This window comes from Pectinophora gossypiella, chromosome 25, assembly GCF_024362695.1.
Source record: "Pectinophora gossypiella chromosome 25, ilPecGoss1.1, whole genome shotgun sequence".
Taxonomy (NCBI): domain Eukaryota; kingdom Metazoa; phylum Arthropoda; class Insecta; order Lepidoptera; family Gelechiidae; genus Pectinophora; species Pectinophora gossypiella.
In genome coordinates, this window is record NC_065428.1 from 5190810 (window position 1) to 5205891 (window position 15082).

Sequence of the window (15082 nt, forward strand, 5' to 3'; positions counted from 1 at the left end):
TAGGACATTACAGGCTTATCACCTGATTGTCCGAAAGTAAGATGATCCGTGCTTCGGAAGACACGTTAATCTGTTGGTCCCGGTTACTACTGACTGATGTAAGTAAGTAGTCGTTACATGAGCCATGTCAGGCGCCTTTGGTGGCTCATTATTAACTCTGACACTAGGGCTGATGGGGTTGGTAATCCACCTCACAACTCACACATAGAAAAAGACCTGCAGAGCTAAAATGCGCAACGAAATAAAATTATCATCAATTTTGTCGTCACTAACTTTTTTTACAAAGTTTTCAGTAGACAATGGCGCTGATTCCTATTTCTGCGTATTGAATCTTTATTATTATTTTCATCAAATCTCCTCACATCCTGTATAGGGGGCATAGCATAAAAATAACAGTAGATAAACTATCTTCAAACCATATTATTCGGTTGGGTAGCAACAACGAAATAAGGCAGTTTCCTATGTCAAAGATAACTTAAGAAACGCTGGTTGATTGCTAAAATAGAAAAAATATTTCATAATTAAAAAGAAAAACATGTCAATATTTTACGTTTGCATGACGTCATAAACTGGAAATCACTGCCATGAAGGTAGGGTAGAGTATTAGTTATCATTTGGATATTATTTAGAATATGCTAGCCAGACGCGTGTATGAGGTTAACCTACTGATTTATTTGTACTATGGTAGGGGGAAGAGGGTGTGTAATCGCGTTTTTGTTATGTTTAGACTTATGTATGAAATATTCTGTTCTACATTTTCTTATTCTTCTCTTAAACATAAATATTATAAATATTAACTAGTATAGCTTAGTACGTCCCCTTATCGACTACAATTATATTAGTAACAACTATATACAGGTACATAAACTCACGCTTATACCCTACCGGGGTAAGTAGACACGATGGAAATCCATTTCTCTTGCTTCCTCCACATTCATAAATTGGGTCGTGTGCTGGGTTCAAGATAAATTATGAAATTTTACTGAATAAAATCAGATTTAAAAATAATGAAAACCATATTATTTTACCTATTTAACTTATTTACGAATTTCAATCAAGAAAAACGTAATAAGTCCGACATTTTATCACGTTTTCTATGACGTCACAGTGTGCTTTTTCATACAAAATATTTTATAATTATTACCATAATAATTTTATGTTTTGACGCTTAGTATAATGTAAATGATTTGACTAGTTGGAAACACGCACGCTCGTTTAGAGTAGATCGTACTAAACCTTTTCTAAGGCTTTTCTCAGCCTTAAATTAAGTACTTTTTGCTACTCTGTGGCAAGATATTACTTAAGTACCATTTTTACAAATCTGTGTCGGTATGATTAAAACTACTTAGAAGCTCAAATATAGGCGACAGCACTGTTAGGTGTTTTTAAATTTTGACAGTTATCCATGTAGCAACAGCCTCCGTGGTCTAGTGGTTAGAGCGTTAGGCTCACGATCTGGAGGTCCAGGTTCGATTCCCGATGGGGACATTGTCGAAATCACTTTGTGAGACTGTCCTTTGTTTGGTAAGGACTTTTCAGGCTTGAATCACCTGATTGTCCGAAAAAGTAAGATGATTCCGTGCTTCGTAGGGCACGTTAAGCTGTTGGTCCCGGCTATTAGCCGTAAAACACCTCCACCAACCCGCAGTGGAGCAGCGTGGTGGAGTATGTTTTATCTCCATACCCCCTCCGGTTGATTGAGGGGAGGCCTGTGCCCAGCAGTGGGACGTATATAGGCAGTTTATGATCCATGTAGCTTAAATTCGTGACAAATTGCTAATAAAATGTGGAGCAACGTGGAGTGTATCCCTTCTGAAGGATGTTACGAAAAATCAGCTTTCAGTTGAAAAATGCAAATTTGATTGAAAATAAGTTGTTCTTAGTTTACCTACTTTTTTCCGATCTTTAGAGAATAAATGTAACACTATAATTTTACAGTTAAACGCTGCGCTAAGGATTATACTGTAAAAATATAACCAAAACAATACTCAAATAGTATAGGCGACTCAAAATTTTTGTTTACGAGATACTTTATATATCGTGATCTTTGGGATCGATCACTTTATATCCCAATAGATCTGGATTTGGACTAGATCTATTAATTAATTAGGTAGCTAGGTACTTAGATTTTTTTTCCCTTCTTCTTCTATAGTGTGGATTGTGAGGTGGAATACCAACCACATCAACCCTGGTGTCAAGGTTATTATTAGCCGCCATAGGCCCCTGACATGACTCATGTAACGACTACGTACTGACATCAGTAAGTAGTTAACTCTCAAATAGTATGAGTAAACAACTCAACAGTAGCGACACCTGACGGGAGAAATAGAAAGTTTTTCGTCTCATTGGTTCAACCTGAGTAATAGCTATCACCTAATGCATTTTACTTACTTGTTCACGTACTTCTCCTCAGGGACACAGCATTGTTGCTATGTTGTGTAATTAATGTATGTGTTATTAATTGTCTTTTTGTCTTTGTTTTTTTTTCCTATATTTTTTTATTTCTGTAATATAAGTTTGTAAATGTGGCGTACAATATGGGAATAAATATTTTCTTTCTTTCTTTCTTTCTTTGTTGTTTCTTATGTACCATCGGATGTGTTTTGATGAACTACGCACCGCAAAACGAGATAAAATGAACCTTACATTGTGGAATTTTTACTTTTAAATACCTAATGATATGTTTCTTTGCTTGTCTGGGAACAGAAGTCGTGTTTTTGCTCATCTTTTCGTGTATGTTGTGAAAGCTGACAGTTAGATTGTGAATTTTCTGACAAGGACCCCTTAAATATGGGCAATGAGTCAATCATTATCGTAATGGCATAAAATAAAGAATAATACTACGTTTAGAACGGCAACTCTCCGCTCCCCACCAGCAACTGAGCTAGGTTTACCTCACCCCCGAACATAGTTTAGACTTGAATCGTATGGCTTCAGACGTCACACACACAGATGCGCGTGTAGGATAATGTCCGATAAGGTGGATTACCAGCCTCATCATCTTGGCGTCAGGTTAATTATTGAGCTGCCGAAGGCCCCTGACATGACTCACGTAACGAATACATACTTACATTAGTAAGTAGTAACCGGGACCAACGGCGACGTGACTTTCGAAGCACGGATCATCTTACTTTCAAACAATCGGATGATCAGCCTGCAATGTCCAAACTAGGCCAAATGCGCATTGCCGTAGCACCTATACGTCCTAAACAAGTTGGCGGGTAACTTCTGTAACAAACAATACATAATTTGCACAAAGTGCGAAGTTCTAAGGAAACCGTGCCCAATGTTATTACGAAGTTTTTTTATTTATACAGCGACTCGTTTTGACCTACTTACCTCTTGGTTAAGCAGTGAAGTTAGGTAACTTAATGGTACGAATGGTGTGCTACAGCACTTATTCTAAGCGGAATTTTACACCGATACGAAACCCTGTGCAGTTTATCGATGTTATATTTATATTTGTTCCTATAATAATAACTCCATCGCCCCCTGGTGAATTCAACAGTGCAGTCAGTCTCCGCAGGCCAGCTTGTGGCGAGCTGTTGGTGAGTGACGACACCACGGAGCTGAGATACCCCGAGAGTCGGTCAGGCCCTCCGTCTCCGGCTTGCCTTCACTGGCTGGCCGGAGTGGACCCTAGCGGTGGTCGCAGGACTTAAAACCTCTGCCTTGCATTTATTGGCGGGCCAGATTGGGGCGTTAAAGCTATACGCTCAGATACATAAGACGCGAGTTGGTGAGGCGGGTAAACAACATGGCAGCAACATGGCGCCTTGCCGTCCTGTCGCTTCGGCTAGATAGGTGGCCCATACAGTGAGTGGCGAGTCACCAGTCCCACGCCTGCTTATTTTATCCATGTTTACCAACATTGGTCGATTAGGCGCCATAGTCCCTCATAGCTGATGATGTGTCTCATCATCACAACTTTGTGCTAGGTGCAAGGCGCCAACTTTTTTTGACGTGACTTATTGTATATTTGCCGCAGATGGCATTAACTACTCGGCCGGGAAAATGGGAAGCGCTGCCTCTCACCCGGTAAACAAGACGCTCACGAGACTCCCAGTCATCGGAGCTTTTAGAAGAACTCGGCAGCCAGGATGATCTCAAAGTCGTCACATCAACAGTATCTAGATGTAATTTATAATTAAAATAATACTTACAACACCTTTACCAAACACCAGCTTTCAACCAATAGCCGTACGACGTATATCTACATAGATAGCATTTGCTGTGTCTATTTGTCGAAGCCCTCGATAAAATTCATGCCGCCCGGTGCGCAGGTGCCATGCATACCCCACAGCAGATTTTCAGAGAAATAATTTCCTGTTTTATACTTATTAGGGCGGATTTTTCCCTAGTCGGATTGTAGTTTTTAAACTTATATTTTCAGTTATATTATTTTGGGGTCTTGTTTATTAAGATAACGTGTTTCCAGTATGTGTTATAAGGAGTTGGAAATAAAACCTATGCGGAATGGGTCTGAGCAGTTATGTTATCAGTTCAATGAAGGTAATTGTCGAAAAAATACAAGCAAACCCGCAAGTAATATGTACATATTTAGAACGTCCAAATTAAGCTCTTTCATTTGATACCCAACAAAATACTATTGGAAAAAAAAATCTTTTTTCGTCCTCCGTTTATGTCCTGTAGAGGGCGCCACAATAAAATTAGCGTGACTTCACATAGCCTATAACCACCGGACAATCAAGACGCTTCTAGTGATGCCTCATATGTTAAATTCTGACAGGTGGTTTAGAAGTTAGGTTGGAACAGACCTGCATACACACATACATACATAGTGGTCAAATATAATAATATGACAATCCTTTTTGCTTCGCCGCGGTCTTTTAAAAACTGAACCAAGTAAATTAAATTAATTCATTTACCATTTTAAAAGACACTTAGCATCACTTTCCAAACTCAAAAGTTTAGGGTGAACGTCCTATTAATTGTCACCAAAAATAAATAAATCAGATAACCACAAATTAGTAACAGTTTACACTTCTGAATGCGAGCTTGAAATATTCTCTGTCCCGTTCTAGCTTGTGGTCGAGTGATAATGTATCTCTTTCTATCGGCACGCTTATTGTTAGAGTATTTTGTAGTATAACTAAAAAAAATAGATGTTTTGGTAAATATTAAATTATTTTCTTTTATAAACAGTTTGTTTTAACTTATTACAGTGCTATGGATCTGTATAAAATAATTATTGTTACAAAGCTGATCACACAGTCCAATTAATTTATGTAAACATAGACAGACAGTCTAATTAATTATCATTCCACTGTTGCCGTTAGGCCATAGATTTGAGAGGGTATACGGTTTGATTTATTGACGCTTGAGAAAAAAAAATGTTTAAAAATATATCTAGTTATATATTAAATTTTTTGAGTTGAATATTTCAACTCAAAAACTACTACTCAATTCAGAAAACATAAATAAATAATATATCTAAATTTACATTTCAGTACGATCTACTCTGAACCGGCGTGCGTGTATGAAACGATTAATGAATGCGGAGGAATCAAAAGAAGTATGCTAGGATCGAAGCAATTGGAATTCCATGTCTCTGCTTACCCCGCTGGGAAATAGGCGTGAGTTTATGTATGTATCTATATAGGTAACATTAGCTCACGATTTTATCCCAATCGGGGTATATACATTGCAAGATGAACTAACTCACACCTCACCAAGCTTTCTGTTAGACTTTTGGCGGTGAGGGTGTGCTGCCGCCAAAGGATGTTTTCGGGGTACCGAACTGAGCATAGTACCCCGCTAGCCACAAGTTGTTAGTGTGACTAGGGATCGACGATCCGACAGTGTTGTGTTGGAAGTTGTATATATGCGTCTTGCTGTGTAAACTTCGATACCGCGTTTCACGACCGCTTGAAGACTGCATTATTGAATGTGGCGCCATCTGTTGCATGTGAGCGGAACTAGGTGGCCAACTAGTTGGGTCCGCTACAGACTAATTTAATAGGTGGTGAGCCGTATCGCAGTCTATAATGGTCGAAAATTAATACCTTGGTGCTATACTCATTGATCCGGCATCGAGGTTCAAACCGGCGGCGCTCCCGGTCACGACGGTCACGAGTACTAATATGTATACATGTGAAACCATGTCACATTAATTGTTTTTCAAATTAAATTACAAGTCTCATTAAATGTCAAATATGATAGTGCGACAGGGTTCTAAAGTGGGCACATGATATTGCTCATGACTGTACCGTCGGACCACAGTGACTTTTCCATATAGGTACTATACCAATAATTATACACTGTATCATCTTTAGGTGGCTTTTTTGCTCGAACTCGGTGAGTGTCTTAATTCTTTTTTTTTATTGTCCACTTTTGTCCAGTGCACGCTCCACTTGACATCATGGTGACAATGGTTCGTGAAAAATATGGCTACCAAGATATACAATGGTTCTGTATAAAATAGAGATTATTAATCATCATCATTGTCATCGTCGTTTTAAGTTTACGCGGTCATTATCATAATTAAAACACGTAATAAAGAAATCGGGAGTCTCATGTCCCTGATTTAAACGCGGTAAGAACCCATTATTGTGTGTTTAGTTATCATTACCATCATCACTAATTTAAGAGCCACGCTTTTGTCGGTGTAGCATTCTCCATGCTACTTTTTAGGGAAAAATAGGGCAATGCTTTCCATCTTGCAATTAGAAATAATGATGGTAAATGTAAAATGTTTATTTTTTTATTGGAAGTAGGACATTTTGGTCACTACCTGTCTTGTTCGCTTTATCCTCAAATGGTAGTCGGATCCACTTTTCGAGTTATTTTGAGCTCTTAGGGTTTAAAAATAGAACGAAAATTAAGCAACTGTTTTGTGTCTGATTTATGTAAGCATAAAATTTTCAAATTATCGTTCATTATTGTTGAAATGAGATCACAAAGAATGGTAATTAAAGTTAGAAAATAGAAATAAATTCTAAGTGTTAAAAGTTCATGAGAATTCTAAGTTCATGAGAATCTTTTTAAATGTAAAACCATTTTACTAATTAAGTGACGGAACCCTAAATGCGGCGAAAAGTAATGAACAAGTCCGGATGTAAGGTCTTTGAACTATTATGACGCAACATTATTCCTCGTGAGAACGATTCATTTCATGATAAGCCTTACAGTGAGCAGAGTCCAAAAATCCAGTAACAGAACAACGTCCTACGATGTTCGTGCGTCACCTAACAGGGTCCACATAATACCAGCGTCGTGGTTCACGCCGCGACTTGTGCTGAGTGAGGCCCTTTTATCTCAGGACGTCCACCACCACCTTATGGTCATTTCGACAAACATCCGTCTTGCTTTTTTGTAATTGTTTTAGTGGAAATTTGATATGATGTTGTTGACTTTTTTTTGTGTGTGGCGTCCTTTTATAATAAACCTTTTCTATTCTATTCTATTCTATTCTATTCCTCCGAGTAACGAACGACTGCCTGTCTGAGATTCCAACCTGCGAAGGAAGCCCAGCCCAATACAGGTTAAGTCATATACCTATCCAACGCATTTTTCGGGAATGTAGGTTTCCTCACGATGTTTATTCCACGCAACACGTGATAATGATTTATGATCTAAACGTGAATTCGAAAATCATTGGTTTAGGCCTGCGCTGGGATTTGAACCTGTGTCCTCACAGTGGGAGTCAAGTGTACTCCCAACTGAGCTACCACGGTTCAGTATTTTTTCATTTACTTTCTTTACATATGAATTCCTTAGTACATAAAAACTTTGTACCTTGTCCATTTCAAAAAGAGGGTGGTCGGGAAAGCAGTCCTCTGAAGGACTTTATACCCTATTCCTCACGGAACTGAAGAGGGGTCTGGTTTAAAGTCCTTTGGGCACTATCACAAAACTCGGTCGCTGACGAAATTTAAAAAAGAAAATAGTTAAGCGTGTATTTTATGGAACACTAATGGTTCTGTATGTTTATACTATCTACTTCTTATTCTTCTATAAAATGGGTAAAATTTACAAGGTGTTCAAAGCTTGATGCAAAAAAATTAAAATTAAAACTTTTAAAAAAATTACAACATCTTCACGTAGGTACCTATGTTTCGGGATTGAAGTATTTATTTTTAGGACATTATAACCCATTTTGTATTTAATAAGCCAATCCCTCTTAGTTGACGTTTCCTTAGTTTTGCGTTTAACATATTTCTTATGATAAACAACTAAAGGCTTGTTTTTTTCTGTAGATAGGTACTCAATTCGGCTTTAGGAAAGGATCTATACACGTTTCGCAAAAAAAATAATTTCGCACATGAAAATAACATAATCTAACATTCAGTGTTTTCCTACGCCGCTTACAAATTTAACCCACAGAACCCTAAAAGGAGCAGAGGAAAAGTTTATTCTGCTCTCGGCTAATTACATCCGCAATGTCGCGAAGTCGTTTTCAACAATTATTTTACACCGACTTTTGTTAGGGACTGTACAGATTTTGGTTAACGAGGGATTTTGATGCCTTTTATTTCGATTTTGTTTGCGCAATTTGGATTTTAAAGGTGAAATAGGTGGAGTAACAGTATAGCAAATACGGACATAAGCACACAACTATATTCTAATTGGGGTCATCATCATCATCATCAGCCCATTAACGTGCCCACTGCTGGGGCACGGGCCTTCCCTATGGATGGGTAGGGAGATCGGGCCTTAAACCATCACGCGGGCCTAGTGCGGATTGATGGTTATTAACGACTGCTAATGCAGCCGGGACCAACGGCTTAACGTGCCTTCCGAAGCATGGAGGAGCTTGAGATGATTTTTTTTTGTGGTCACCCATCCTATGACCGGCCTTTGCGAAAGTTGCTTAACTTCAACAATCGCAGACCGAGCGCGTTTACCGCTGCGCCACCGAGCTCCTCAACAAGTTATTATTTTACTCTAAAACGACGCGTTGCATTCAATGTGAACGTACATCAAACGAATCTGCTTTATTTTCTGCAAAAAACCCGCAAAGGGCTCAAAAGCCTTTAGTCTCATCTCCTTAATAATTTAAAATCTTGTCCTTTAATTAGAGACTTGCGGACACTTTGATTTCACAAAATTAAAACAAAAAGGAAGCCCTTGTTATTTTGAACGTTGCAACTCAAACGAAATGGCCAATGAGGTACTTTCCATGCTATGTTCCTCAAGAACAATAAGATGGCGCTGCACAGATTTTCCTTCGTTTAACCTTCTAATTTCATGGATAACAGACATATGCAATGCACCTTTTATTTTTTGTTTTTGGGTATAAATGATGACCCTTTTTATTACACCTATTATTTATTCTGATCAAAATAAAGAGAAGCGTTAAAGATAGAAACTTAATTATATACATAATGTGATCCAAATATCAAGCAACATTTTTTTAATTTCATGGATAACAGACTTATGCAATGCACCTTTTATTTTTTGTTTTTGGGTATAAATGATGACCCTTTTTATTACATCTATTATTTATTATGATCAAAATAAAGAGAAGCGTTAAAGATAGAAACTTAATTATATACATAATGTGATCCAAATATCAAGCAACAATTTTTGTATATGCTTCTGCCATTACATCAATCAATCAAAATATACTTTATTGCACAACGACATATACAAAGGACATTAACAAACGAATTAAAATAAGCACAATAGGCGGCCTTATTGCTAAGCAGCAATTTCTGCCAGGCAACCTTAGGGTGAAAGAAGTGTATGCATTGGAGCACGGGATGGTGCAATAAACATACAAATTACATTGTCTTTTAAAACAATGAATTACCCGAGCAATTAGAAATAGGTAATTATCACGGTAAAGATGTAAAACGCCATCTATATTGTTTTTTGGAGAATGTTGCCTGGAAGGACCCTCACTGGTATTTTGTGACGCTGTTTCATGGCGGAGCAAGGTTTGCCTGTGTGGGCGTGGAGTTCGCTTAATAATATCAGGTCAACGTAGAGGTACTAAAAGCAAAGAGATTTAGATTAGATTAAGTAAATTAAATTCATCTTTTTTGGGGTTATGTATACGTTTTCACAATAAAATACCAGATACTATTTTAAATTTGTCAGAGATTAAATTTAAAGCTCACGTGAAGCTTATTTTATGTAAAAAAGCTTATTATAAGATTAATGATTACCTAAATGATAAACATGTCTGTTATTAAGTGTGTTCCTCTAGTTATTAAATAACTTGTAATGTACCCTCATCGATTTTAAAGATGTGTTGCTGTTGCAGTTTCTTGTCATTTCTTCTCCTCAGCCATAACACCTTGCGAAATGACGTAAATTCAAAATGTTACATTGACCTTCAACAAGTTTATCCATGATAATTACGTTGAATAAATGATTCTGATTCTGATGCAAAGAGATCTTTTGAAAAAAATATACTAAATTTACTTTTTTCTGACTAAATGACTAAATACAGCTGAGAGGATTATACTTAAAAGATTTGATCGGTCGAAACATAGCGAGGATAACCGATGGCCGCTGGGGCGGAAAGGTTCTAGAATGGCGATCACGTGTCAGACGACGCTCAGTGGGTAGGCCCGCTACAAGGTGGACCGACGATCTGGTGAAGGTCGCGGGAAGCCGCAGGATGCGGGCAGCGCAGGACCGATCGTCGTGGAGATCCTTGGGAGAGGCCTATGTCCAGCAGTGGGCGTCGCACGCCTGATGATGATGATCGGTCGAAAGCGGTAAACGCTGCATGAGGGAAATCGTCGACCGTGCCAGCGGGGTCGGTACAAAGGTTCTGAAGTGTTTGTTGTCGCGAAATAATTGGTCAATTTACTCCTATTGCACTCGTGTCGTATGTCGCCAGCGTGTTGTACGTACGGTACTCCTTTATGGAGTGTTCCGTCGCAGAAATATGTGAGTCTGTATGTATTTATGTTCGGTAATTATTTCCTTAACTAGTGTCCCTTTCCCGCACACATTAGTCAATGCCCGCAACTACTAACGACAGCCTATTTGGTACAAAGGGAATTGTTAATACTTACAAAGAATTAGGTTGTTACTGGAAATTCGTATACCTATTTCACTATTTCATCATTATCTCCTAGCATTATCCCGTTTTACACAGGGTCCGCTTACCTAACCTGAAGATTGGACAGATCCGGTTTTTTACATAAGCGACTGCCTGTCTGGCCAAACCACGAAGGGAATACCAACCCAATACAGGTTAGGTTAGAGAAAGCGGTTAGAGAAAGAGGTTAGAGATCTTACTTACACTTAGAGAAAGCAGTTTAAATTTAGTTGGATTACAGTTGGAATTAAGTTAGATTACATTAGGATTGCAGTTAGGTCACATTCCGCCGAAAATGCATTTCTCGGGAATGTGGGTTTCCTCACGATGTTTTCCTTCACTGATGAGCACGTGGTAATCAGTTATGATCCAAAGATGAATTCGAAAACAAGTTCGACAGTCATTGGTTGAGGCCTGTGCTGGATTCGAACCTGCGACCTCAAAGTGAGAGTCACTACCCTGAATACTGGCGACGAGTTTGAGCCTAGACGCGTTAAAACGAGTGTTTAGTGTGTTAAAAACAATTTCTAATCGTAAACAATAATGTCAGTCGGCAAAATTAAGGAGTTCGATATCGAGGCCGGTAACTGGACTTTCACATCACATCTTTAAACGATTATCTTCGCGACCAGTTTGGTAGTGAAGTGAAAAGTAAGTTAATACGTCAACGCTTATTTTCACGCTGTGTTTTTTGTACAACTTGGTTTTTTGATGAGAGCGGAGCGACAATGTTGTGTCAGGATCGTAGTGAGTATAAGTCCATGGTCTCTGCCTACCCCAACGGGAAATAGGCGTGAACTTATGTATACGTCATTTGAATACGTTTCATTTGCAGTACAATTATTTGTATGTCGTCCGTTTCGCAAAGGCGTGGCAACACTGGCAAACCTTTAGGGAGGTAGCATTACCAATTTATTAATCGTCTGGTAATTGCCACCAATAAATTCGTTAGCGAACTGCATAGTGGTCTAAATTAAGTGAGTTTGGAGTTAAACCAGTGGTTGTGAACATGCACAATAGTAATTAGATATTTGAGTAGGTCAAAGATAAATTATAATTTATAATGTATCTTCTGGTGACAGGGAACAAGGCTCATTTAACGACTACTTACTTACATCAGTAAGTAGTAACCAGGACCAACGGCTTAATTGCTTAAATCTTACTTTCGGACAATCTGGTGTTCAGCCTGTAATGTCCTAACCAAACTAGGGACCACAAAGTAATTTTTGTGATTATGTCCCCACCGGGAATCGATCCCGGGACCACCGGATCGTGAGCCCAGCGCTCAACCACTGGACCACGGAGGTCGTTAACCGTCCCTAAGCGGGATGTATTCGGAAGCCGCAACTACCAGGGGATTTCGTTGGTGCGGAGTCGAATCGAAAAAACGTTTTGAAACCCATAAAACAGTTATCGAAAATAAAATATCAGATATGTAGAATACCTAAATGCCGCACGGATAGCGACTAAATCACTTTTATTCACACATTAAGTAGCGTAGCTATTGTCATACAAAATAAATGATCGAGTCACTCACTCGGATACCTCTATTCACCCTATTGATTGAGGATGGTCACTTAAACATAACTTCACGAATGCTTATACGTATCCCAATGAGGGTTTTTCTGGTCTACGTTCCATAAAATCAATATAGATGGCGCTGTCCAGATTTAACGTGATAAATAGTAATTTTCTCCTGAATCGGGTATATAATTATTTAACACGTTGGCGCGCGGTAGTTTTTCGTAAATTAGCAGTAGTAATTATCGACCCCGTACTGTTAAATTTATGAGAAATCAAAACACTACATAACGATAGTAACATCTATGACAGTAATCTGCATATACCGTACTGATAAGGGTAATATAGAAAAAATATTTACCTAGGATCAGTACATCTAAAACCGTAGTCGCAATAGCCGTACTGTGTCTACCTAGCATAATATAGGATCCAGGTGAATCAAAGTACGGCTTCAACCGCAGTGCTGTCATGACCGTATTTACACTGTTGAGAAACACATCTCTCCAATCTAAGATTCAGTACAGCTTCAGCCGTATTATGGCGAACAAAATTGCATACACCTATTACTGTTATAACCGTAGTGTGGATGTGTGTGTAGACTGCATATGTGTGAGTTATGGCTCAAAGAAACTTAAAATATTTTACTCAATTTTGACAGTAGCAACAAAAGGGTCTGTGTCTAAAAAAGAAGTGGGCGTGGCCTAAGTGATTATTGTATCGAAACTGGGCTGCATTGACCGTAGCAATGATTATAAGAACTACAACTATTTGCGGAAGTGACCGTACCGTGCTATTTTGTGAGTCCAAATTACGGTTATAGCTGGTACCGCGCGCCAACGTGTTAAAGATATAATTAAATTGCAGCTTTGTAGCTTATACATACATAACACACATAAATAGCCTATATACGTCCCACTGCTGGGCACAGGCCTCCCCTCTATCAACCGGAGGGGATATGGAGCATACTCCACCACGCTGCTCCACTGCGGGTTGGTGGAGGTGTAGGTGTGGGTGAGCTTATATCACAATAATTACTGTTGCTTGATATTTGGATCAGATTAGTGACATCGTAACGAATACTATGGGGTATGATTCAGACCATGATTCTGAGTAATATCAGACAAAAATTACAGACGAAATAAAAATAACTCAGAATCATGGTCTGAAATCATTCCTCAAAGTTTTCATTACGATGCAAATGTCACTAACACGCTATATACCTAATATATATGTTGCTATCTATTGTAGCGATAAAAAAGAGGAACTCGCTAAAAATAAAGTAAATTTAATAGGAAAATACTAAAAAAGGAAATGGTTATGATTTAACATTGATTATTATCAAATAAAGAATATTCAATATTCTTTGATTATTATTTAACATTATTATTAAATTTTGATAATAATCAATGTTAAATCATAACCATTTCCTTTTTAGTATTTTCCTATTAAATTTACTTTATTGTTAGCGAGTTCCTCTTTTTTATCGCTACACTATGTTGCTTCTCTTTATCTTGATCAGTATAATAATTGGTGGAAGATGTGTGGTGCCTGGGCGTAATGAAAAGTGTCATCATTTATATATTCCCAGAAACAAAGATGGCAGATCCATGCCTGTTTTCCATGAAATTACGTGTAGAAGGTTAAACGAAGGCAATAATTTACAGCGTTATCTATATTTTTTTGGGGAAAATCCCTCATTGGAGTGATCAGAGGTACATCCATCGCAAGATGAACTCGGTAACCACAAGCCACCGAGCTTTCTGTTAAACCAACGTGATAGGTGGTCGTATCGCCATATATAATGGTCGAGCCGATTGTATTAGTGACAATTGCACTTAAGATAAATTAATAACTCATTGAAAGACCGGGGTTTGAACCGGCGCTCCCCGTTTGAAAACCAAGCCTATGTACCACAAGACCACACCATGGTGGCATCCTATACGCGAAACGGAATTTTCAGTCAACTTACTTTAACCAACTCAAGCCCTTAAGAAACCTTGCCTCTTTGACAATGAAGATTTATCCTCATATAAATATTTATACAAATGCGTAGATATAAATTAGAGGGATGCATCCGATATTTTGCTGAACATGGGAGGGTTATAATGTATTAGCTATAGCTGCTTTGATTCATGGGCTCTTTGAGTTTTGTATAGTTAGCAAATTAAGTCTTCTCCTTCTTGTCTAGTGTAGGTTGTGAGTTTTATTTATTTATTTATAAAAAGGTACACCGACAGCTTATATAATAAAACATTAAATAAAATAAAAGTTACATCAGGAATTAGACTGTTACATAACCCAATTATAGGTGCACACAACATTTACAATGTAAGACAACGTAATCGTTTAGTAGTTAATCGTTAAGTTCAACAACCACAGATAAACAATCGATCTCATCAACTCTTTTTCGATCAGTATCGTTATTACATTGACACCGGCACCATTTATCCGAGACATTAAGTACTATTCTCTTTGAAAAACTAATATTTGGCGATATCTTTTTTATTACCTGTCTGTCTGGGGACTGCTATTATGCAGCCA